The following is a 24391-nucleotide window of genomic DNA, read 5'->3' on the forward strand; positions in this document are numbered from 1 at the left end:
TTTGGAACTCGTGCCTGATATGGAATGTCATAAACAAGTAGTCAGGAGATCTTAGCAAAATGAAAACTGCAGTAATAAGAAGTTATGTACCTACCATAACGTTCCATGTTAGTTGTCTTCTTCTCGCCTTCTTTCTTGCTGGTTGGGTTCGGAGCCGATCCTCGGCTTCGACTTGGCCATCTTCAAAAGCTCGAGAGCTGCTTACTGGCTCGAGGCCCCCCTATATACCATGATGCATGGTGCTAGATACCCAGATCTCGTTTGGTAAGTCTAACTGCAGACATAATAAGAATAATAATAATAATGCAGGAATCCTGTCCTAGAATGCATAAATCCTACTAGAGAGACTACTAGTCAGAAGGAATAGCCAGAGAAGACTTAGCCAGTGAGAAAAACATAAGGAACTCTTATCGGTCTACTAGGACAGGGGGATGGAGGGTGGGACGCAAGAAAGAAGGCGAGAAGAAGACAACTAACATGGAACGTTATGGTAGGTACATAACTTCTTAATGTTAAGTTGTCTATCTCGCCTTCATTATTGCTGGTTGGGACAGCGTCCCTAGCACCTCAATCCAGGGTGGCTCATCAGAACAGACTCTTCAGAACAGTGGAACCAAAATCAGCTCTGCTCCTTTAGGCCACGTCCAGCTTATAATGTGAAATAAAGGTATGAGGATTGGCCCATGTAGCTGCCGCACAAATAGTTTCCATTGGCAATCTTGCCTGAAAAGCCACTGAAGTAGCTAGAGCTCTAGTGGAGTGACCTTTTGGTTTAGCAGGAAGCTCTTTATTCCTTAGCTGATATATAAATGTAATAATAGATGTCAACCACCTAGATAAGGTTACTTTCGACACAGGTAGACCTTGTTTACCCTCAGCATAGGACAGGAACAGCTGGTCTGATTTTCAGGTTTGCTTAGTTCTATGCAAGTAAAAACATAACCGTCTATGAACATCCAGCTGATGCAATTTGTATTCTGCCTTTTTGGAGTAATTTGGAAAAAACACAGGCAGATCAATAGACTGATTCAAATTATTGTCAGAAGAAACCTTTGGAAGGAAGGAAGGATTAGTCCTGAGAGAAACTCTGTCATTGTGGTAAACTAGATAAGGAGGGTGAACACAAAGAGCCTGAAGTTTAGAAATCCTTCTGGCTGAAGTAATTGCAACCAGAAAAAGGGTTTTCCAAGAAAGAAACTTCAAAGAACAAGAAGCTGCAGGTCCAAAGGGGGGCAGTATCAGGGAAGCTAAAATCAAATTTAGATCCCACTGAGGTGGGGGATCTCTCACTGGGGGTCTGAGTAAAGTAGTCCCTTTGAGAAAAGCTTTACAAAGCTTATGGGACATAATACTAGTATCTGATAGACTTGTATGAAAGTTTGAAATTGCAACTAAATGAACTCTAATCGTGGCAGAAGAAGATCCAGCATGAAAAAGTTCTGCTAAAAAATCCAAAATATGGTGCACAGGGGATGAAAAGGGATCTATATTCCTAGCCTCTGCCCAGAAAGAGAAACGTTTCCACTTACTAGCATACGTCTTGCTAGTGGTAGACTTATGCAATGATAAGATGATTTCACGCACCGAGTGGGAGATGTTCAGAAGCCTGGCTAAGATCGGAAGTGGAGCAACCAAGCACTGAGCTGGAGAGATTGAAGGGATTGGTGCAGCCTGCCCGACTGATGGATCAGGAGGTCTGGAATTGGGTCCAGAGCTGCACCAGAAGGTGATGATGGAGGAACGGAAACCAAATTTGTCGAGGCCAGTAAGGGGCAATGAGGATCATCTTGCATCCCAATGTGGTAGCTTTCTGAATTAGTTTGGGAATCAGGGGAAATGGAGGGAATGCATAAAGAAGTCCCTGAGGCCAATCGTGAACTAGAGAGTCTCTGGGGGAGTGTCTGGGAAGAGGGAGAAGATAGAAGAAATTGTTGCACTTGCTGTTGAAGGGGGTGGCGAAAAGGTTGCAGCAAGGCTGACCCCATTTGTGGAAGATTTGGTCCGCCACTGTCTGATTGAGAGACCACTCATGAGGCATGAGAATTGCTCTGCTCAGCCTGTCCGCTATAACATTGTACTTCCCAGGGATGTGCGCTGCTATCAGAAACTATTGGGAAGAGATCGCCCACTGCCAGACTCTGAGTGCTTCTCGACATAGGGGGGTAGGACCTGGTTCTGCCCTGCTTGTTGATGTACCACACTACCGACTTATTGTCTGTTTGAATTGCAATGGTCCCAGTGGGAAGAGAGTTGTGAAGAGCTTGCAATGCCAAAAGCACGTCCCTCATCTCCAAGACATTGATATGCAGATGGTACTCGTGAGGCTGCCAGGTTCCTTGGACTGTTCTGCCCTGAAAATGCCCCCCCCCACCCGATCAGGGAGGCATCCGTAGTCACCATAGCCACTGGAGGAGGAAGAGCAAAAGGTCTGCCCTGGGGTACTGATGGGGAAACCATCCACCAAGCAAGTTGTCTTTTGCATGTCTGTGTGATCATTATCTTGTGATATATTGGAAGTTGTTGGAAAGACCATTGGGTGAACAGCATCCACTGAAGAATCCTCATATGAAAATGAGCAAGGGGAACTAGTAAGATAGCCGCTGCCATGAGACCCAAGGTTTTTAGGATGAATCTGGCCTGAATTTTTTTGCATCCTAATAAGACCTGCACATATTGGCGAATGTCTAGCACTCTGTCTAATGGAAGTCTCGCTGACATGTCCTTTGTATTTAAGTTTGTGCCTATAAAGGTGATACACTGACAAGGCGACAATGCAGACTTTTCGAAATTTATTGTGATGCCTAGTTTGGAGCAAGTTTGGATGGTGTAGTCTCTGGCTCTCAGCAGGTGATGCCTGGTGGTAGCAGTAAGGAGCCAGTCATCTAAATAGGGAAACACCTGGAATCCTTGCCATCTCAGGTGAGCGGTAACTACTGCCAAACATTTGGTGAACACCCTGGGGGCTGTGGTGAGACCAAAGGGCAGAGGTCTGAACTGATAATGACTGGCTCCCAGCTGGAAGCAGAAGAATCTTCTGGAGCGTCTGTCCATTTTGATATGGTAGTACGTGTCCTGAAGATCTATGGAGCACATCCAATTGTCCTGACCCAGGAAGGGTAAAATGGACTGTAGTGTGACCATCTGGAACTTCGTTCTTTGAACATACCTGTTTAGTCTGTTGAGATCCAGAATGGGACTCCAGTCCCCTGTCTTTTTTGGTACCAAAAAGAACCTTGAGTAAATTCCGGATCCTTGCTGGTGTGCTGGGACTGGTTGAATGGCTCTTTTTCTTAGCAGGTTTGAAATTTCTTGAACTGCTTGATCCCTTAGATTGGGTGGAACATCTGGAAGGGACTTGTTGGGAATGTGGGAGCGCGAAAAAAAGGGGATTTTGTAACCTTCGGATATGACAGACAGTACCCATTTGTCTTGTGTTATACTTTGCCAGGCTTTTGGGTACAGCGATAATCTTCGCCTGACTGCCTCCGAAGGTGGACAGCCGGGCAGCACTTCGGGGATGCTGGAAGGGCTTGTCAGAGAAAGATTCTCAATGGACCTGATTTTGTGGACCCCTTCTGCCCCAAGGGCAGCGCCTATTGTTGTTCCCTCCTCTGCCCCTGGAGGGGAACTCTCCACGTGTGTCAGGCATGGCTCCCTGGGGTTTCTGGAACCCCATCTTCCCACTCTTCTGACCCTTGGGATACGGTCTTGAAGGAGTGGAAAAATGGACTAACACAGCAGAGAGAGTCTTGCCTTCCTGCTCACACCTGGTAAGGGTATACTTCACCTGTGGTCCAAACAGAGCAGAACCATCAAAGGGGGTGTTGGTGAAAGACACGTTGAAGGGTTCTGCAAAGTTACATAACCGCATCCAAGCATGTCTCTTCAAAGCCACACCTGTGCCTGCGGCCTTACTCGCACCATCAGCTGCATAAGAGATGAGCCGCATGGAGGAGTTTACTACTGAATTAAGAGTCGCCAGCTGGGAGGCAACCTTAGCCTGGGCCCCCGCAGCTGATGGATCTTGAAGGGTATCTCCTAGCTCTTTAAGGAGATCCCTTTGAAGGTGGGTAAAATGGCACAAATAGTTCAGCGACCTCATGGAGAAGGTCGCTGAGGAAAACATCCGCTTCCCATATTTGTCCATCGTCCTAGATTCCTTATTAGGGGGATGGACAGATGAAGAAGTTTCAGCCAACTCCTTTTTTGTGGCCACTGCTACCACCATGGCATCAACGGGAACACCCTTCATCAGAAATTGCTGGCCCTGTGGTGCAGTAATAAATTTTGTGGGTCTTCGGAGGGTTGGTTCCACTGTGTCTGGAGCTGACCATGCTTTCCGAGCCACCACAGACATCAGTGGATTGAAAGGCGGAGACACCTAGGAGGTGCAAGGTCGGGAACCAAATGTGTCCAGGAATACCAACTCATCCTTGGAAGGGTTAAAGGTAGTCCAGTTCCCCCTCTGCCTAAGAATCTCAAGGATGTATGAGAAAAAGATGTCCTCAGAGGGGGATCTAGGGGACCCTTCTGAATCCTCTAAGTCGGTATCTGAAGTGACAAACTCAGGGGAGTCAACATGCTTCCTCTTGCATTTCCTCTTTCGAGGGGGCTCCTCTGAATGATCAGGGGAGGCCTAGTAAGAGAAAGATACACCCAATGGGGTGCCCTGGACCGCTTGTTCCCCATGCTTGGAGTCTGGAGAAGGGGCAGAGGCAGACACAGGCACCATGAAGGGAGGAGCCGATGAGGCTGATCATGGGGCTGACTCAGAGGCTGGCACACTCTTCATGATCTCGAAGGCGCTCCTTCCCGATAGCGGAGAAGGCTCCGGCTCCGAAGAGACCGGAATCCTACCCGGCACAGAGAGAGATGGCTCCGAAGCCAATGTAGGAGCCAAACTCACTTGTGCCAAAGCTCCGAGAGGGAGAACAGGGTCGGACAAGGGTCCAATGCCACTCACCCCCTCAGAGCCAACGAGGAAGTCCCGACGCCCAGATCCCTCCAAGAACAGCACAATGGAGGTGATCGGAGCTGGCGAAGGAACCGAAAGGGTAGGTATCAGCGCCAACGGTTCCACGATCCGAGCCCCAGCAAGCTCCAGCTCTGAACTCAAGAGATGAGTCGAAGGAGGAACTACTGCAGAGACAGGCGGAGCCGAACCCTGATGAGGGGGGCTGGATAACATTTTAGCCAGGGCCTGCAATTTTAGAAGCCTGCTCACCACTCTCTCCAAATCATGGTCAGATAGTCTAGAAGACCGAGAAGAGTGGGATCGGTGACTTCACTCTGACTGTAATAGAGGCGACCCTGGAGCCGAGCATATCGACTCTAGGAATGGAGATCTAGAGCATTTTTGGCTCCCTGATGGTTCCGACACCAGAGTTGGGGCCAACTGGGGTACAGGTACTTCGGTTCCAGCCGGAACAAAAGTTGAAGCAGACGCCATGCCCGACGCCAGCTCCAAACTGAGAGCCGACGGCTTCGTTGGCTTAGAGGGTTTCACTGGCTGGGCCTTAGCCGGTGACCCTTCAGGTTTGAGCAAACCCCTAAAGATTAGCTTATTCCTATGCTCCTGCAGGACTCTTGGGCTAAAGGTGTGGCACACCGAACAAGAGTCCTGCAGGTGTAGGGTGCCCAAACAGTAGACACAAGAAGTGTGACCATCTGTCAGTGACATCTTCTGACAGCATGAGTCACACTACTGGAATCCAGATACTTTCTTATCTTTAGACATTCCTGTAAAAAGGAAATGTCAATCACAGAGAAAAAGCAACAGAAGGGAAGTAGGTAACTAGTAAAAAACACACGCACTCAACACAAGTTACCCTACCCTAACAGCATACACACACTATATATATAAGAAAAAGTAACTAAACCTGTTTATATATATATATATATATATATATATATATATATATATATATATATATATATATATATAATACAGTTTCTAATAAAAACTACTATATTGAAGAACAAGGATTAGCCTCTAACTAAAAATGGCTACCTTGAAGAAACAAAGGGGGGGGGACTCTCTAAGAAAAAATGAGTTTCCGAGGGAAAGGTGACTAAATTACAAATAGCTAACTAGACCAGTAAAACTACTATAACTATGACTACTATAATACAAAATTTTTATAAAAGCTAACAGTAAAATAAAAAAATATGACCTGAGCAAGCAAAAGCAACCTCGCAGCAGAAGCGGCAACTGAGATCTGGGTATCTAGTGCCAGGCATCATGGGATATAGGGGGGCCTCGAGCCAGTAAGCAGCTCTCGAGCTTTTCAAGATGGCCGAGTCCCCAACCAGCAAGAATGAAGGTGAGATAGACAACTTAACATTCATTTTTAATCTAGTGGTCATTCTATGACTGTTACATTAATATTACTTTTAGAGAAAGAAAGTATATAAAAATACATACTGAAGTTCAAGGAGAGAGGACCTTGATTTCCTATTCTCCCACATATGTGTTTCTCTTGTGCAATAAAGGAGATTGCTATTCTCTGCTGAATTGTCTTGTATGAAAGCTATTTGGTACTTTAACAGTTAGGGGATATGCTTATTCAGATTTCTTATCCATTTGTGTGTTGCTGCATTAGAAATTGCTTCTGAGCCCAAAAGAGTCAGACTTTCCTGTCAGGCAAGCTTCTGGTATACCAATATGCAATTTTAAAATCTCAGCAGCATTTAAAGGCTGTACAGGTAAGCTTTACTCAAACCTTCATCACTAGAGCTGATTGAATGTGAGTGGGTAAATTGTATGTTTCTGGGAAATTGGATGTCTGTGTGATTATTTATATTAACAACTTTAGGTATAATTATGTGCTAGTGGGGTCTAATCAGTATATACAAGGACAGAGTACCCTTGTCAGAAGACAAAATATTGTTTTCAGGAGTGAGAGTTGGTACTAATCAAATATAAAGAAAAGATCAGAGAGGATTCCTTCATTGGGAATGTGTGTGATCCTAATTATAGTCAGAGATGAATTCCCTTTGGAATGAGAGTAGATTTTTATAATGGGCACCAGTACAAATGGTTTAAAAGAGCTGGTGACTGGACTTCAGGCAGGCCCAAGTCCTTGTCATTGAGGTTAAAATACTGTTTTCTTATTAAAGGATTTAACTTTTTTAACGATTGTGACCCTCCTTTTCAGTGCATTTTGGTTTGGTGTTGCAGGTAGGTATATGTTTAATAAGTATGGATGAGACAGCTGTAATTATTTAGTAAAATGGTCTGAGCTTACTGAAAACAGATATTTTTGATAAGAAATTTTTACAAAGTCTAAAAAAAAATAAACTGAAACAAAAGGGTTATAAGGTACTGACCTCTTGTTGACCAGCTTTTAATGACTGGTAAGAATAATCTAAAAATAAGGAAAAGGAATCTGTAGTTAGAAGCTTAAAATATAACTCAGCTAGATTAAGTCACAACTGGAGATGGCTAATAGAACAGTAAATACATTGCAAAAGTATGCAGATGAGAAATCCCACTCCTAGGGTATGTATCCATTAAGACAGTTAGAGAAATTATCAGTCACACAGCCAGGCTCATCTGATGATGACTGGCCTCCATTACCTTCTGAAACCCCTCCACCATAAGATCCACCCATGCCTCAGGAAACTGATAATTCTCCCTCTCCAAGAGGGCAGGTGGAGGTGACTTTTGCAGAAACAGCTACCACTTTCCCAGATACAGCCCGAGTTACTTCCAGTACTTCCATTCAGCCCACTGAGTCAAGTTATAGCACTAGACTGTCAGCAGTGGCATTCAGTCCCCACCATAATACCTTCAGACCAAATGTTAGTGAGTATAGCTAATAAAGGGAAGCAGTTATAGGACAGACATAAATACAGAATAAATGCAGCACAGTGGTGCAGCAGTTAGCATTGTTGCCTCACAGCAAGAGGTTCTTTGGTTTGATTCTTGGCTGGGGTGCCTTCTGTGTGGAGTCTGGATAGCCTTCTTTTGTTCACTTGGGTTTCCCCCAGGTGTTCTGGTTTCCTCCTACATTCCAAAGACATGCAACTGGATTGTTTCTACCAGGGCCTCTACTGAAATTGGGCTCTATCCCAGTTGGACTTTCCTGGTAAACAAATGTTAAATAAATAAATAAAAATGTGGGAACATTGAAAATATTTCCTAATAAGAGTTCCTCAAAAAAATCTAGCACTTTAAGTAAGAATAAGCACAATGCTACCCAATTGTTACAGATGGGAAGGAATATTAGCGGGCATCCCATGCAAGGCAAACTACAGGAGAAGAGATACATTCTGACTCTTCTGCTGATTCTTATATGCCTTCCATACAAGTGCACCCTTTGCAAGAAGTACCAAACCTCACAGCAGCTAGAGACAGCAAGGCTGAACCTACTATAAGTGTAGTATGACCATGGACTGCAGTGGATTTTTAACCCATTGTAGATTTGCTCCCTTCTATTTAAACATACTCAGCAAAATATGAAAATTTTAGAAGGACATGCACAGTTGCAAAACACTACTGTAGAAGAACTAAGAGTGGTATTAAAAACCTCCATACCTCTTGATATTTTTAGGAAAATATGAGATAAATCTAACATAGGTGCCAACATTTTGAAATATACAGATAATGAATTTCTAGCTGCTAGAAATAACCTGTTAAAAGCCATCACCACAGCATGCCTTCCTAGCCCTAAATGGGCAAAAACAAAAGTTATTATGCAGAAAGAAAATGAATCTACTGATGCATTCTTACAGAGCATGATAGATGCATTTGAAGCCTTCTCTGGACATCCAGAGCCTGCAGAAGGTGCAGCAGCCAGTGGGCTGTTAGCAGTTTTTGTAGCGGGCCTGTTACCATCAATACAAAAACAAATTAAAAAGGTTTATTTTAATTGGCCAAGCTTAGACATCAATGAAATGGTAAATCAGGCACAAAATGTAGCAGACAATATCCTTATGGAAGAAAAAAACAAAAGAAAAAGTTAGTAGATATTCAGCTTTAGCAGTTCAATACCAACCCTCCAGGGTGGGGAAGGAGAAGAGCAAATGGTGGGGAAGAGGTAGATTCTGATTCTTTCAAAACCCCCCAGGACTGCATCAGCAAAATTATTATCCCTTTGATTCACCACCATCACCACAAGGTGCACCATGCTTGAATACTTGTTTTCATTTTTGTCAAACTAGGCAGTGGCAGAATGAACATCCATTGTCTGGACAACAAGCAAATTTGCAAAACACTCAAATATGACAGCAACCTGATAGAAACTTTTCTATATGGAACACTGCTTGGCAGCCAACAGTGTGGCAGTAAAGTCATTATGACAGCCATGAGCAGGAACCACAGTTATTTCCCTTGGTAACAACTGATCAAGAAAGTCCTTTTGTCAATGTTACAGTGCAAAATGCATCTCTCCCATGTCTTGCAGATACAGGAGCTACCAGATATATTGGTTACTTTAGCAAAAGCCAACCACCTTAAACTTTCTAAATGCACAATTTGGGGTATAAGTGTTTCTGGAATTCCTTTAGATTACCCTGAAACTATACTTGTTCCTAATTAGATTGATCCAGTGAAAGATCAGCATTTATTTATTCCAGGAAATTTGGCTCATTTGAATCTCTTGGGTAGAGATTTAATGTGCAAACTTATATGTACTGTTTATTGCATACCTGATTGTGTTTTTAGATGTTCCTAAAGCATATTTAGGATTATATTCAAATGCTATCTGTTCAGGTGAAGATGCTGTTTTGCTTTTATAACATCAGAGCAGAATGCAAAAAATGCTATTACAGAAGAATTGAATACTATCCCTCAGCATCTCTGGACTTCCCATGACAATGAAGTAGGGCTTATAAAAGCAGAAACTATGCATATAACATTAAAACCTTGTTAGAACCCACCTATGGTATCTCAGTATCTTTTGTCAGCAGAAGCAAAGAAAGGAATCAAAACTATTATTTCTACCTTGTTATAACAAGATCTCACATCTCACATGCCTTGTAATACTTCTATTTTACCAGTTAAGAAACTGAGAAACATGTATATAGATGGGAGCGCTACAGAATCCTGAAAGCTCAAAATCCTGAAGCCCAAAATCCTGAGACCAAAATCCTGAAAGTTCAAAATCCTGAAAACTCAAAATACTGAAAACACAAAATCATGAAAACACACAGGATACTTATTCCAGCACAAGTACATGCAAAAAGAAATAAAACACAAACTATATTACTGTTTTGCAAGTATAAGCAGAGGGCAGCCCTGCACCCTGCATGGGGCTGCCCCACACCCGCTACTACTTATATATATCAACTCCAAGATTGCACTTAGTGTGGTGAAGTGCAATCTCGGAGTTGATATATTTAAGTAGCAGGGGTGGGGCAGCCCCCACATGGGGTGCAGGGGCTGCCCACACCGCTACTTATATATATCAACTCCAAGATTGCACTTAGTGTGGTGAAGTGCAATCTCGGAGTTGATATATTTAAGTAGCAGGGGGTGTGGGGGGCGCAGCCCCCCACATGGGGGGTATAATTGGGGTGATATAACATGGGGTGATATAATTGAAGAGTAATATGTTTCTGTATGTACTTGTAGTGGAATATAGTAAGTGTTTGTATCCTGTGTGTTTTCAGGATTTTAAGTTTTCAGTATTTGAATTTTCAGGATTTTGAACTTTCAGGATTTTGGTCTCAGGATGTTGGGCTTCAGGATTTTGGGCTTTCAGGATTCTGTAGCGCTTCCATATAGATATATATATTTATATATAAATATAGGTTTGTATAAGATGTACATGTAATGAATGCAGTAGTAGTAGTACCAACATTTCCAATTATTCCTAACCCTGAAACAATACTGAGTTCTATTCCTTTCCTTCAGATGCCACCATCTTCTCAATGATAGATATTTCATCTGCCTTTTTTCTATCCCTATACATCCTGATAGCCAATACTTGTTTGCATTTACTTATAGAGAACAACAGTACACTTGGACTAGATTACTGCAAAGGTATGTAGAATCTCCAACCTTTTGCTCTAGAGAAATGAGGAAGCAATTATAGAAGATTAAGTTCCTTGTGGGTCTACTATGATTCAGTAAGTAGATGATTTGCTTTCAGCTTCAAGAACTGTTGTTGTTGTTTGTCTTTTGGCTTTTCCCTGTAAGGGGGTCGCCACAGAGGAACTCCGGTCCGCTAATGATTGGCAGTAGATTTTTACAAAACGCCAAGGTGCCAGCTCGACGACCAACCTTCAACGAAGGCATGCCTATTTACACACGCATGTCTTTCGAATGCTACCCAACGCCCAACCTTCAATTAAGGCACTCCCATTTACACACGGATGTCTTTCAAACGCTACCCAACCGTGGGGAGGACAGGCAGACTCCACACAGAAGGCACATGACTAAAAACAAGATATGATTTTTTTTTACTTTTGACTAAGCAGAATTAGGATTGAAGGTTAATAAAGTCAAATTACAGTTGGGGAAATTGCAGGTTCAATACTGGGGCATCTTATTTCAAAAGATTCTAGACAGAGTTTGCCTTCATGTATTGCTGCGATCCAAACTAAACCATGCCATACTACATTAAAACAGTTGTGAGCTTTTCTGGAATTCATAGGTTACTGTCAACAATGGATGGTGAAATATTATAGAAAGATACCCCTGAACCTTTACCCTGACAGGATTATCATGAACAAGCTTTTGCACAACTAAAAACTTTGTTTTATAAATCCTTCTGCACATAGATTTCAGATTATTCTAAAAGATTTTTTTCTGTTCTGTAGTGAGAGAAATAAAGTAGCATAAGGGTTGTTAGCACAATGTAGAAATGATGGTTTTAGACCATTTGCTTATTTCAGTATGAATCTTGGTCTTGTAACTGCAGGCCTGCTCCACTTCTTAAGGCAGTGGCCACAAAGGCAAGCATAATAGACATGGTAATACTTCACAGCTCTGCATTCTGTAGAAACATTGTTACTGAAGACTAAAATGCAATATTTATCTTCAGCAAGACTGTTGAAATAAAATTAATAACACTTTTTTACAGACTGATGTCCAGCACTTAATCCTGCTTCTTTATTCCCAACAGCAGATGAAGGAGAACCCCGTGATTCTGTAGTTGTTACGAACACTGCGTTTCCTCCTAGATTAGATTTGAAAGACATTCGTCTGCAGAATCCAGATCTAATTCTTTACGTATAGGGCTCCTATCTTCAAAGAGATTATGGTAAATTTGTAGCAGCCATTTCCCTTTGAACACAAGACAGAATTTTACTAACTGGACAATTAAATGGAAATGTGTCTGCTCAATTGCATGAGCTTGTAGCTATAACTGAAGCCTGTAAAACTGGAAAACATGAGTTTGCAGAGTCTCATTATGCTTATGGTGTAGTTCATGATTTTGGTAAACTTTGAAAAGAAAGGGGTTATTTAACAGTAGGGACAGTTATTAAAAATACTTTTTTTATTAATGAATTGTTAGATGCATTATTATTATCAAGGGAGATCTCTGTGGTGAAATGTGCTACACATATACAGAAGATTCTGTTGTTACAAAAGGTAACATTTCTTCAAGTAAGACGGCAAGACAGGCTGCATTGTCTTATCCTGTTCAGGCTACATTTTTATAGCAACTGAATGAAAATAACACATTTTCTTTTCAGGAGTATTGTCTTTTCAAGACCAAGCAGAAGACCGAGATAATGAGGTGGCTATCTGATGGCTGCAGACACTTTACGGACCTCTTGTGGTGCGATCCAGATGGTCAGCTAGTAACCCCATTAAATTTCCAAAATTAATTGTTAAACACCTACCACCTGCCTTTCAATTTGGGCAAAAATAGAGTAATAATACAAATGTCCACTGATTAGTATGCCCCTCATCTCACAGAAGTTGCTCTACATTTTGTCAATACTTGTGCAATTTGTTTGGAACATAATGTGTCTAAATAAGTACCTGTACCTGTTCAGTCATTGAAAAAGCTGTGGGGACCATTTAGCTCCTTTAGTGGATTTTATTGAACTTCCTCAAGTGCAGAAATGTCATTATATATTGGTAGTTGTTAACATCTTTTTCTGGATGGATAGAAGCATATCCATGGGTTAAGAATGATGCATTCATGGTAGCAAAGAAATTATTAACTGAACTCAATCTTAGATTTGATGTTCTCTGTAGCATTCAGTCTGACCAGGGCTCCCATTTTACTAGTGAACTAATGCAGCAACTTTGTAGAATCATACATGTTAAATTGCAGTTCTATTGTCCCTATAGACTGCAAGCTTCTGTTATAGTGGTGAGATTTAATCACGCAAATAAGCCTAGACTAGCTAAAGTTTGTGAAGAAACTGGTCTTAAATGGCCAGAAGTATTGCATTTAGTTTTATTTAGTATTAGAAGTACAGTTAGTGCCCCTACAAAATTGGCCACTTAGGAAATCCTCATGGGCATTCCCATGAGAATGTCAGATGCCATTTCCCTAAGAATTTGGAATTGCAAGATGTTAATGAAGTCATGCTTTTGTATTGCAAATCCCTGTGTTTTCTTTTACAGAAATACCATAGTGTCATCCTGTATGCAGGCCAGTGACCAAAACAGCAGGATCACCATGACCTGTGCCCTGGAGACTTTGTATGCATCAAAGTACATTCCTGAAGAAACTCACTTAACCCCAGATGGAAAGGACCATACTTGGTTTTGCTCACACCATCCATCGTGTGGGCGGCAGGGCCTCCCCACCTGGATCCATGCATTGCACATCAAAAAGACTCTCCCTTATGATGAATACAATGGCGACACCACTGATGTCAGACAGCATGAACCAGCAGAGCCTATCACTAGCCAAATCAGGCAACAAAACAGGGACATTGTTGCATCTGGAAGTGATAATGATGTTTTGTCATCCAAATCAAATCCAGTGCTAATTGTGAACTGTTTGCCATCCAATCTGATTCCACACTTGCCATCCAGATCACATCCAGAACTGAATACAGTTAGGTTAACCTTGCTACCTGACCAGGAAGTTAAATCCCATGATTCTGCTACCTCATCCTGGACTGATTCAACTTCCAGTGATTGTTTTTTAATATCAATAACATTTTTTCTTGCTTCAGATTCCAACATTGCTGACTCATCCTGCCTTTGGACATTGACTTAGACATTGTCTTATCTAGATAATGTTCCTTTCTGAAGTCATCTGCAATAATGGTCCTTGATCCATGACTTTTTGTTGATCAATTTAATTTGCAAAATGAACACCCAATATCCTTGTTTGCAGTTTCTTTAAAACCCTCTCCAGCCCAATATGCTAATTTTTCCCAAGGAGCAGTCATCACTGCAGTTTTGCCTGCTTTTGCCCTCCAAAATCATAAGTGCATCATCCTCTGTGATCATTGGAACTGGGAGTACAAAACAATTCTTAATAGACATACACGCTTTTCTAAAACTAGAGAAATGACGTTAGTTAGAATTAAAATGAGAGCACCTGAATGGCATCCCAAATGTAATACTTTTTTTTTTTGCTGCCTTTCATACCCACAAACAGAAGTAATTACCAGTAAGTAAGTAACTGCTGGGTTTGTGTGCATATTCCTACTGCACGTGATGGGGGTATTCCATTGATTTTTATGCCAGTGACTAATTCAGAGCTTAATACTGAGTTTTGCCTTATTTTTTTTGCTAATAATCAAAAGAATAAACATGCTTATATCCCTTTACCATAATGCTGCTTCAACTGTCAATGACTGTTAAAGGACATGTTTGCTGTTGCAAATGGATCACTTTTTGTCAGAATTAGTGCTTGCAATTTCACCTGGAAAATTTATGATGGGGGTGAAGAGCAGGGCATGTCATGGCAGCATTGCATGAATATTATTACATTCATGGAAATCAAGCATATCCATGGTTACCAACAGACTGGTCTCATTGTTGTTATACGGTCATGTTATTCCAGTTATTTGACATACACCTGCTTTACTGGATGGAATGATTTGTAACACTGATCGCAAGAGAGAAATTAAAGACATTTGTAACCAGTTGGTAAAATAAATTCCTCCTGGCTATATCATAATGCTGTAAGAAACTACTTTTAAAGGGCTTGTTCACATGGCCCTTTGTGATGGGTTAATTTCTGGAGGCATTGTACCTGCTTGTGGGACAGTGAAGTCCAGCTAGGTGTTTAGGAAATTGCCTAAGCTCCTGGAAATATTAAGTTACTCTACTTATGAGTCTATTAATTTGATAACCCAAGAATTGACTGTAATGAACAGTGTGGTGCTACAGAACCTCATGGCATTTGACTTTACCCTTCCGTCTAAAGCAGGTATGTGTACGGTCATCCAAATGGACTGTTGCTCTTTTATTCCTGATACCACCACTGCCATTCATAGTCACCCCCAAATAATTCAGAAAGTCAATGAATATTCACATGCCAAAGAAACTGATAGTTCCCAATGGGCATAGTTTAAAAAAAAAACTTTTCTCTGGATGGAGAGGAGAGATTGTAAAGTTTTTCATGCTTATAGCCATTGTAATTATCATATTAGGCCTTCTTTTTTTTGATTAAAGCATGCATTTTAAAATTATTGGAATCCAAAAAAGAAGGTCACATTACAACCGCATACATTTGAATCGTTACTATTACTAGTAAATCATAGCTCAGTAGAAAATGAAAATAAAGTGTTGCAAGATTTCAGTAAAATATCTGATAAGTTATATAAAGGATTGGAAGAATATGAAAATATGCCTAGTATCAAATGTATTACTGATGATTATTTATAGTATGCAGATTGTATTTTTGTTCCCTCAAGATGTAGACATGTTTTTTATTGCAAACAAGATTATATTTTTTAAACAACTGTATGAAGATCGCTTATGTCAGGGACAGAAAGAATCAGCAGGTGAAAAATGTCTGATAGCAATTGAAAGAGTGTCCATTCATCTGAAAACTTGTAGTCATTGTCCAGTCATAAAATAATTGTTATGATCCCCTTCAATAAAACACATCACAGCAGAATGGCATTTGACGACCTTTATTAACTTCCAATAACATGACTTTATTGCATCATTTCAATTTGTTAATCACAACATGAACATCCTCGCAACCACCACATGAGCAGTAACCATACATCAAGGCAATGTATCCCTACTTACCCTGGCCGAATAAGCAGTATCCTCAACCCCGCTCACTTATTCATACTAATCAAAGCAGCATCCTTACATTTGCCTTCACTCCCCCAAACTCCTTGTATCAACACCCAACAGCAAGAGGGGGAACAGAATAGGGCCAAATATGCCCCTCTTCTCTGCCCACCAGCCTGACCCAGGCTGTTCCCCTGATTTACTGGAGAACTTTCACTAAACCCTCCAAATATAAACTTAAATGTACATTAAACAGATCCAAACCAAACTCATTCAAGTGCATTCCATCCTTTCTAAACCAAATTGCATCCCTGTTATCAAAGTTCCTATGATCTATCGTCAGCACACCCATTCAAACATATCACTATAACAGCCTCCCTTCCTATTATTTTTTTAAAATATTTATAGTAAACAAATCTCTGATTTCATACTTCTTTGTTTTCCACAAAATGGGCATATGCGCCATCATCTGTCAAATCCAGCTGTTTCCCTCATCTTATGAAGCACCAGACTACCAGCCTAGAATGCTATAAGCACCACTGTAACCACCAATGATCCTGAAATGCTGCTGTGCATTTTTTTCTTTGCATGATGCATCGAACCAATGACCCTGCAGCCATGACACAAACCACAAACATGCGGCAGTAACTCTGATCCGCAAACAGCCCAGGACCCTACAAGTCCACATCCAGCTATCACCAGCGAAACCTGTATGCACTACCTCAATGCAATCAACCATCCAAGGCCACTCAGCCCTCAACAATTCATGCCAACATCCAGGCATACCTCATAACCTTTCAGAGCAAGAAACCTGAACACAGCCAACAAAGTAGGACAAAGGACCAACATAGAGGGACAATGCCTATAAATTCCTCTTACAGACTTAACCAGATGCCAGAATAACAGGTCCTGCAAATAACATTCATTCCCAAAGGGCATAGCATCTAAAACTCGAGTACCCACCGTTAGCCTGTAACACCCTCCTAATAAAGCACCACTATTTTAACAGAAACCACAAACTACAAAACAAATATGAGGTGAAATCTGGACATTCTGTGAAAGTCTGTTTAGTTAAAATGTATGCTGGAACTTTAGTAATTAACGGTTCCCGCAGCAACTCACATGTGTGCCAATGAATCACTGCTCTAGCTAGTTCCCAGCCAGTGAACAGCCCAGGAATGGCTGCTCCTGTCAAACGACCATCACCAATGAAGAAAGGCACCTCCAATATACTGCCTAAGAAAACCACAATGTTGCCAGACATGCCTACACACAAACCTCAACTTAATGAGAAAACACCCACGGCAGCACAAAAGACTTCATTAACTCTCCCCCCAGATTGATCCTACCTACCTACCAGCACCCTCTGACCAAAGCTAATCACCCATAGACCAGTATCCACTCACTAGACCAGTGGGAGAAAAAAAGAAAAAAAAAGTTATGATTCCATACCTGGAGATCACAGCTAACTCAAAACAAAGCTAAGTAAATCTGCACTATTATTTATTTTATTTATTTTACATTTATTGACCGGGATAGTCCGACTGGATACATGTCCATTTTCAGCAGAGGCCTGAGGAGAAAAACTCCAGACATAGATACAAAGACTATTACGTATAGGATATAAAAAAAACATTTGTCAAGATCAACATATATTTATTTATTTTACATTTGTTGACTGGGATAGTCTGACTGGATACATGTCCCATTTTCAGCAGAGGCCTGGGGAGAAAAGCTCCAGACATACATACAAAGACTATTACTTATAGGATATAAAAAACATTTGTCAAGATCAAAGCAGTATATGATACAAACATACATACATTCATACCCCATCACTCTAACAATATAATACATTGTTATAAGATTATAGACAAACATTTTGGATGTAGTCAGAGTAGAGGAAGATGTCCTGTATTAACACCTGAGTATTTGGTATTAATTAATCTGGATTGGTGCATGGGCAAAGCCAATGCAGTTTGAAGTACTCTATTAGATTTTTCTTGAATTGTGTTGGACAGAGTTCTGAAGTAAGGTGAACAGGAACAGAGTTCTAGGTTTTGCCCACTGAGTTGGCTGATTCTTCAGCTAAGTTGTTAGCTTTGAAAGTTTAAACTAGGGGTTTGTTGGATGAGCGTAGTGCCCTAAGGTTAATGTAGGGAGTGATAAGGTTATGAGTACAGGCGTATTTGCAGGCTAATAGAGAATGTTGTGAGCTACTATTAGTTGATTGACATGAAGTAGATTAAGTAATTCAAGCCATCCTAGAGAGTTTAGGTTAAAGCAATGATGGGTTCTGTAAGCTGTACCAGTGGCGAAGTTGGCAATGTTATTATAGCAACTAGACAGTTTGTTAAGATTAGTCTTACTCAAGTTTGTAAATAAAGGGGAAGGATAAAGGAGGGTGGAGAGAAGGTATATTCTGGCAATGACAGTTCTAGCTAATGGAGTTAGGTAGGGTTTAAACCAGTAGAGAGATCCAAGTTTTTTATTGACAGTTTTAATAGTCTGATTAATGTGTAAATCAAACTTGAGGTTATTGTCAACTATTACTCCTAAGAGTTTGGTAGAGGGGTCAGGAGAAATGGTGGTCCCATTGTTAGAGCTAATAGTAAACGCTGGTAAGGGGTGTCTACTGTTTAGGGAGAAAAGCAATAGTTTTGTTTTCTTTGGATTTAATATGACCAAAAGTAGTCCAAGGCCTACCTGCACCACAATACAGGTAATCACGGACGTAATATTTGCACAACTACTTGCAGTAGCAAGATCATGCCTAAATCTAATCCCATTTCCATTTACACTCACATAAAAACTTCTAAGCTCCACCATCCACCATCACTTTCTCCAAACTTTCCCAACATTAAATTAACCCTTCACTTCCCAAACTCTACCCAAACCTTCCCTTACGTCCTAGCCTTAACATCCTTTCACCAACCAAAGCCCCCACCCCCTTTTTAACTCTGTTTAACACCTGAACAGTGAAGATGTCCCTGGACAAATTGGCTTGTTCCCAAGCCTCATTTATTATAGTTTGGGTGATGCTTTACAGCATCAGATGTGGAAACGTGAAGGGTGGGAAGTACAGAGAAGGGAAAATGCTGGTATGCGCATCTCATTTGTAATATGCTTTCATAAGCAGAATGCTGCCCACCAACTACAACATCCTTCCTGGCCAAATCAGACCACAGGTCAGTTACATTAATTCTAAGACTGAATCCTGAAGCACCTTCCAATACTTTTCTTATTCAGAGATTATACAAATGTGAATCTACTAAAACTGAGTGATGACTTGCCTACATTTAATAGCCCCTTCCATCTTGATGACCCCACTGTTTATGCGGAATCCTTCACTGCCAAATGCTGTATTCATATAAATTTCTGCATAGATGCATCTGTCCCCTTCAGAAGTAAAGTCAATGCAAAATTCAAAAATAATTCCCCATGGCAGAAACCAAGTGTAAACTGGCTCTAAAATAAAGAAAAATGCTCATAGCATAAAAAAGCGTGTGCGTGTGTATGCCTTCTGTGGAAGGCTGGGTGCTGGGCTGGCAACTCAACACCATAAAACTTCACTACCAATCAAGAGTGGACAAGGTGATCCGCTGTGGCGACCCCTAACCGAGAAAAGCTGAAAGAAGAAGAAGCATAAAAAAATAAATCTAACTCTCAAGATGCCAAAAATGCTTTTGTTAAATTAAAGAAGAAACTCCAGATAATGATCGAAAAAACAGTCAAATATGAGGTAAAAACAGCTACCCAGTTTAAGGATAACCATAAAGCCTTCTTTAATTATGTAAATAATCTCAGAAACAATGTCCAGCACTCAACAGAGCTAACAGAAAATTATATGACATAATCAGACCCTGAAGGCATAGCCAATCTACTAGTGGAAAAATGTTCTCAAACTTCACCCCCTTTCCTCTCCAATATCCTCAGATCACATGCTCACATCTATACCCTCCTCAAATATCCAAAGGTCATGTTCTCATGGTGCTATATAAGGCCAAGGACACTACTTCTGTGTGGCCAGTCTGATGTTCAGCCAGAAACATGACCTGTCTGATCTCTTACAAAAGCTATTCAATATCAACTTCAAAACACACTACATGCTCAAGGAATGAAAGTCAGCAAGTCATTCCCTTGCACAAAGATGGGGCTTCAATGAACCTGGCTACTTATAGACTCATAAGTCTGATTCGTCTCATATGTAAGGCTATTGAAAGGACCATTACGAAATTAACAAATAAGGATATAGGTATCCTGCAGACTCTCAATCCAACCCAGTCTGGATTTATTAAAGGCAGATCTTGCCCACTTAACCTGGTCAACTTCTTTGAAAAAGTTACTGAAGCAATTGACAAGTCCTTGCTAAGTCATGCAACACCAGCCTACACTTAGGTATTGTAGATAAACTCTCCCAGCAAAATGTCAATCCTTATGTAACTCTTGAATAGCAAATTGGCAAACAAATCGAATGCAGGAAGTTAGGGTGCATGGCTCTACATCCTCCAAAAGACCCATTACAGGTGTTGTGCCCTGTGGTTCAATCCTTGGGACAGTCCTCTTTGTCATTTATGTGTGAGAGGTCAAAACTAATGTTAATGGCTTGTGGATGACTGAAAACCTGGTGCTGCTGCTATCATAAACTCCCCAGAGGACACTTAGAGCCGACAAGAAGGCTTGTCCTGAACAAAAAGGTAGTGTCAAAACCATGTACTAAAACTAAGTGCCAAGAAGTATATAATTGTATCTTTTGCAAGCATGACTTCCATTGTAACTATTACGTTGACAACAACCACCTGAAAACTGATTCCATAGTTAGGGGTCTGGGGACCTATGTCAGCAATGAATTGTCCTATGATCACTGCATATTCACTATTGTAAGAAAGCCCTTTTCATAAAATAGCTTATATCTATAAGTATTGCATCCAGATGCAGGAATGATATCATTCTACTATACTGGGCACTCATTAGGCTGATCATTGCGAATAAGGCCACTTTCAGTATGTACTTGTCCAAGCACGTCACAACTGGAATGACCACAATCATTTGTCACTAAAAATATCAAGGTCCTAACTCATAAAATCTGTGCAGACCATCTTAAAGCCTTGGCTCTCTTCTCAGTACATACAGGCTACTGAGAGACCGCCTTTGCCTTGAATATTGAACTAACAGACCATATTCTGTCAGACATATTACAAATGTACATGTCTAATGGCATCATAAGCACCTTTTTAAGGGATTGTAATTGATTTTGCAAAATAAATGGAACACATTGAAGGGATAGATTTGTATCACAGAGAATAATGCTTTAAATAACAAATTCTCCACCTTAACAGGTGCAAGCAAGCAAAATTTGAGGGTAATGCTACTCAATGCTAGAAGTCTAAACCTCAAAATGCATTCACTCGAGGCACTCCTTAAAATGGAGAACATCAACATCTGTGCAGAGAACATTAACATCTGTGCAGTGACGGAGACCTGGTTCAAGGCTCCAGAGAGCACCCCTGCATTACCAGGCTATAATTCATACCACACCTTTCGGCCACGTAACCAGACCGAAACACTAAAGGTGGAGGTGTGTCCATATTCATTAAGGATATCCACACCTCCAGGCTAGTTGCTCAGCATAATGCATCCGAGATTATCCAAGTGCAACTAACTCTGGGCAAGACCGCAATCCAAACTGTAACTTGCTACAGATCCCCCACCATGCCCCAGGATTCCCACTCCTCATTTCTTGATACACTGGAATATATTAGGGTACAACCCAACACCCTAATAATGGGCGATTTCAACTACCCCACCATTAACTGGGAAAACTACTCATGTACCAACTCTTTTGCTCAATGTATTTTGGAATTCATAAATTCCAATGCCTTAGATCAACTTATCCACACCTACACCAGGGGCAGTGATATTGTAGACATGGTCATTACTAACATGGGTGACCAGTGTTCCACACCACAGGTTAGTTCCTCGTTGGTCAGATCTGACCACAAGCTAATCACCCTAGACATCCACATCCCGCTCCCACCCCCCATTAGGGAAACCACCATAAAAAAAATTCTCCAAAGCCAACTTTACGCTTCTTAAGATAGAAGTGGCAAATTTCACGACACCCATGCAGACGGACGATAGAGGTATGACTGCTAAATCCTACACAAATGCACTTTATAAGCACTTACATGAGTGCATGGATCATGCTATCCCTAACAGAACCAAGATGCTATCCTTCAAAAAAAGGAAGCCAATCTGGTGATCCCCTGTCATAAACAAACTCTACAACAGAAGAAAGAATCTGTTGCAAAAAAGAGTAAAATCCTAGGATTGGGGGAACTGTCTGGTCAGCCTCAGTAAGAAGCTGAGATCCCTCATAAAATCCACCAAAGCTAGTTATAAAAACAAAATAACCACTGATTCTAAAGCATTCTATAGCTATGCTAAGAATCTCAATGGCAACACTAAATTCTGCTCTGAGTTACAGCACAATGGCACTAAATATACAGAACCAACTGATATTGCCAACATCCTGGCAGATAGGTTCAGTGCTAACTTGACCCCCCTCTCACCCCCTAAAGGGCCCATCTATATACCAGAAGAATGCAAAGTTCCTGTAATCACAGCTGCACATGTAAAAACCACACTCTCCAAAGCCAAAAACACAGCATCCATGGGACCTGACAACATCCCAGGCTGCATTCTGCATGAACTGCAGAATGAACTGGAACCCCACCTAAGCACCATGTTCAATCATAGCCTCACCTCAGGCTTTGTGCCCACTGAATGGTGCACAGCAGTGGTTATCCCACTCCACAAAGGGGGAGCCACCACGGATCCTGGGAACTACCGCCCATTAGTCTAATAAGCCTGGTCTGCAAGGCCATGGAATGTATTATCATGGATCTTATACACAAAGACATTGGTAATCTCCAAACTCTGGACCCCACCCAGTTCGGGATTGTGAAAGGCAGATCATGTCTCCTAAAGCTGATAGACTTCTTTGAATCAGTCACCAAAGCCATAGACAAGGGTAAGGTGGTTCACACAGCCTATCTAGATCTTGCCAAGGCTTATGACACCATCCCCCATTCTGGAATTATAGATAAACTCACTAAACTAGGTATAAATCCTTATGTCACAAGATGGGTTGCCAGCTGGCTCACTGACAGAACCCATTCCAAATCTGACTTCAGACCACTGACAAGTAGAGTACCACAGGGTACAGTCCTGGGTCCTCTCCTGTTTGGTATCTACTTTTCTGAAGTACAGGCTAACACAGAAGGTCTTTGGCTAATGAAGTTCGCAGATGACTGCAAACTAGGAGCCATAATCAAAACTCTTAATGATGTGGACATCCTACAAAAGGGCCTCGCGGAGACAGATGCCTGGTGTCAAAGCCATGGCCTCAAGCTCAATGCCAAAAAGTGCACTGTCATCCCCTTTGGTAAAAACTCTGTACCCATAAGCTACCACATAGGTGGTAGTCTACTTAACACCGAAAGTGTGATAAGAGACCTTGGGCCACAGGTGGACAGTAGTCTCTCCTTTGATAATCACATCATCACAGTAGTCAGGAAATCCTTCTACGTGGCACACCTCATCACAAAAGGTTTCTCATCCAGGAAAAAAAAGGTCATTGTTCCCCTCTACTCGTCACTCATTAGACCCATTATAGAGTACAATGCCCCTTTTGTTATGTACCTCACAAGACATCTCCAACAACTGGAAAGGCTGCAGAAATACCTCACAAAGAGGATTACTGGCCTCAAACAGATGCCCTACGCAGACCGTCTAAAAAAACTCCAGCTTTCCTCTGTCACATATCGCCTACTCAGAGGTGATCTCTGCCTAACATGCAAAGCTATGTCAAACCCAGAACTGCTGGACATGTGCCACTTAAAGAAATCCCAATCCTTCTGAGCTACATGCTCTAGGGACCTAAACCTTGTCACTACAATAAACAGAACATGCTGGAGGGATAGATTTATGTCCCAGAGACTTCCCATAGCCTGGAACAAACTACCTATCTATATCAAACAAAGCTCCTCATTAGCACTCTTCAAGAAAAATCTTGATGATTGGATAGGAAATAGGAAATTCACCCCAAGTATCACCTCTGTGGCTCTGCACGACAGGAGCACAGGAAAAAAAATTCTTGAGTGGTGAAAGCCAGGGTACCTTTTTGGCTAGACTTATATAGGCCTTAAGGCCAATAGCCTAGTACCTACCTATGAACCTATGGAACTATCTTCCACTCCACATAAAGCAAAG

At 41.4% G+C, this 24391-nt stretch overlaps 1 protein-coding gene across 1 annotated transcript in view; it reads right to left on the reverse strand.

Moving 5' to 3' along the window:
- LOC122811779 (keratin, type II cytoskeletal cochleal-like) overlaps positions 1 to 24391 on the reverse strand; it is a 328300-nt gene that overhangs the window by 216445 nt on the left and 87464 nt on the right. The gene's annotated exons all lie outside the window — the stretch shown is intronic.

This window comes from Protopterus annectens, chromosome 9.part0 (assembly GCF_019279795.1).
Source record: "Protopterus annectens isolate FY-2018-M chromosome 9.part0, PAN1.0, whole genome shotgun sequence".
In the NCBI taxonomy this organism is placed as follows: Eukaryota; Metazoa; Chordata; order Ceratodontiformes; family Protopteridae; genus Protopterus; species Protopterus annectens.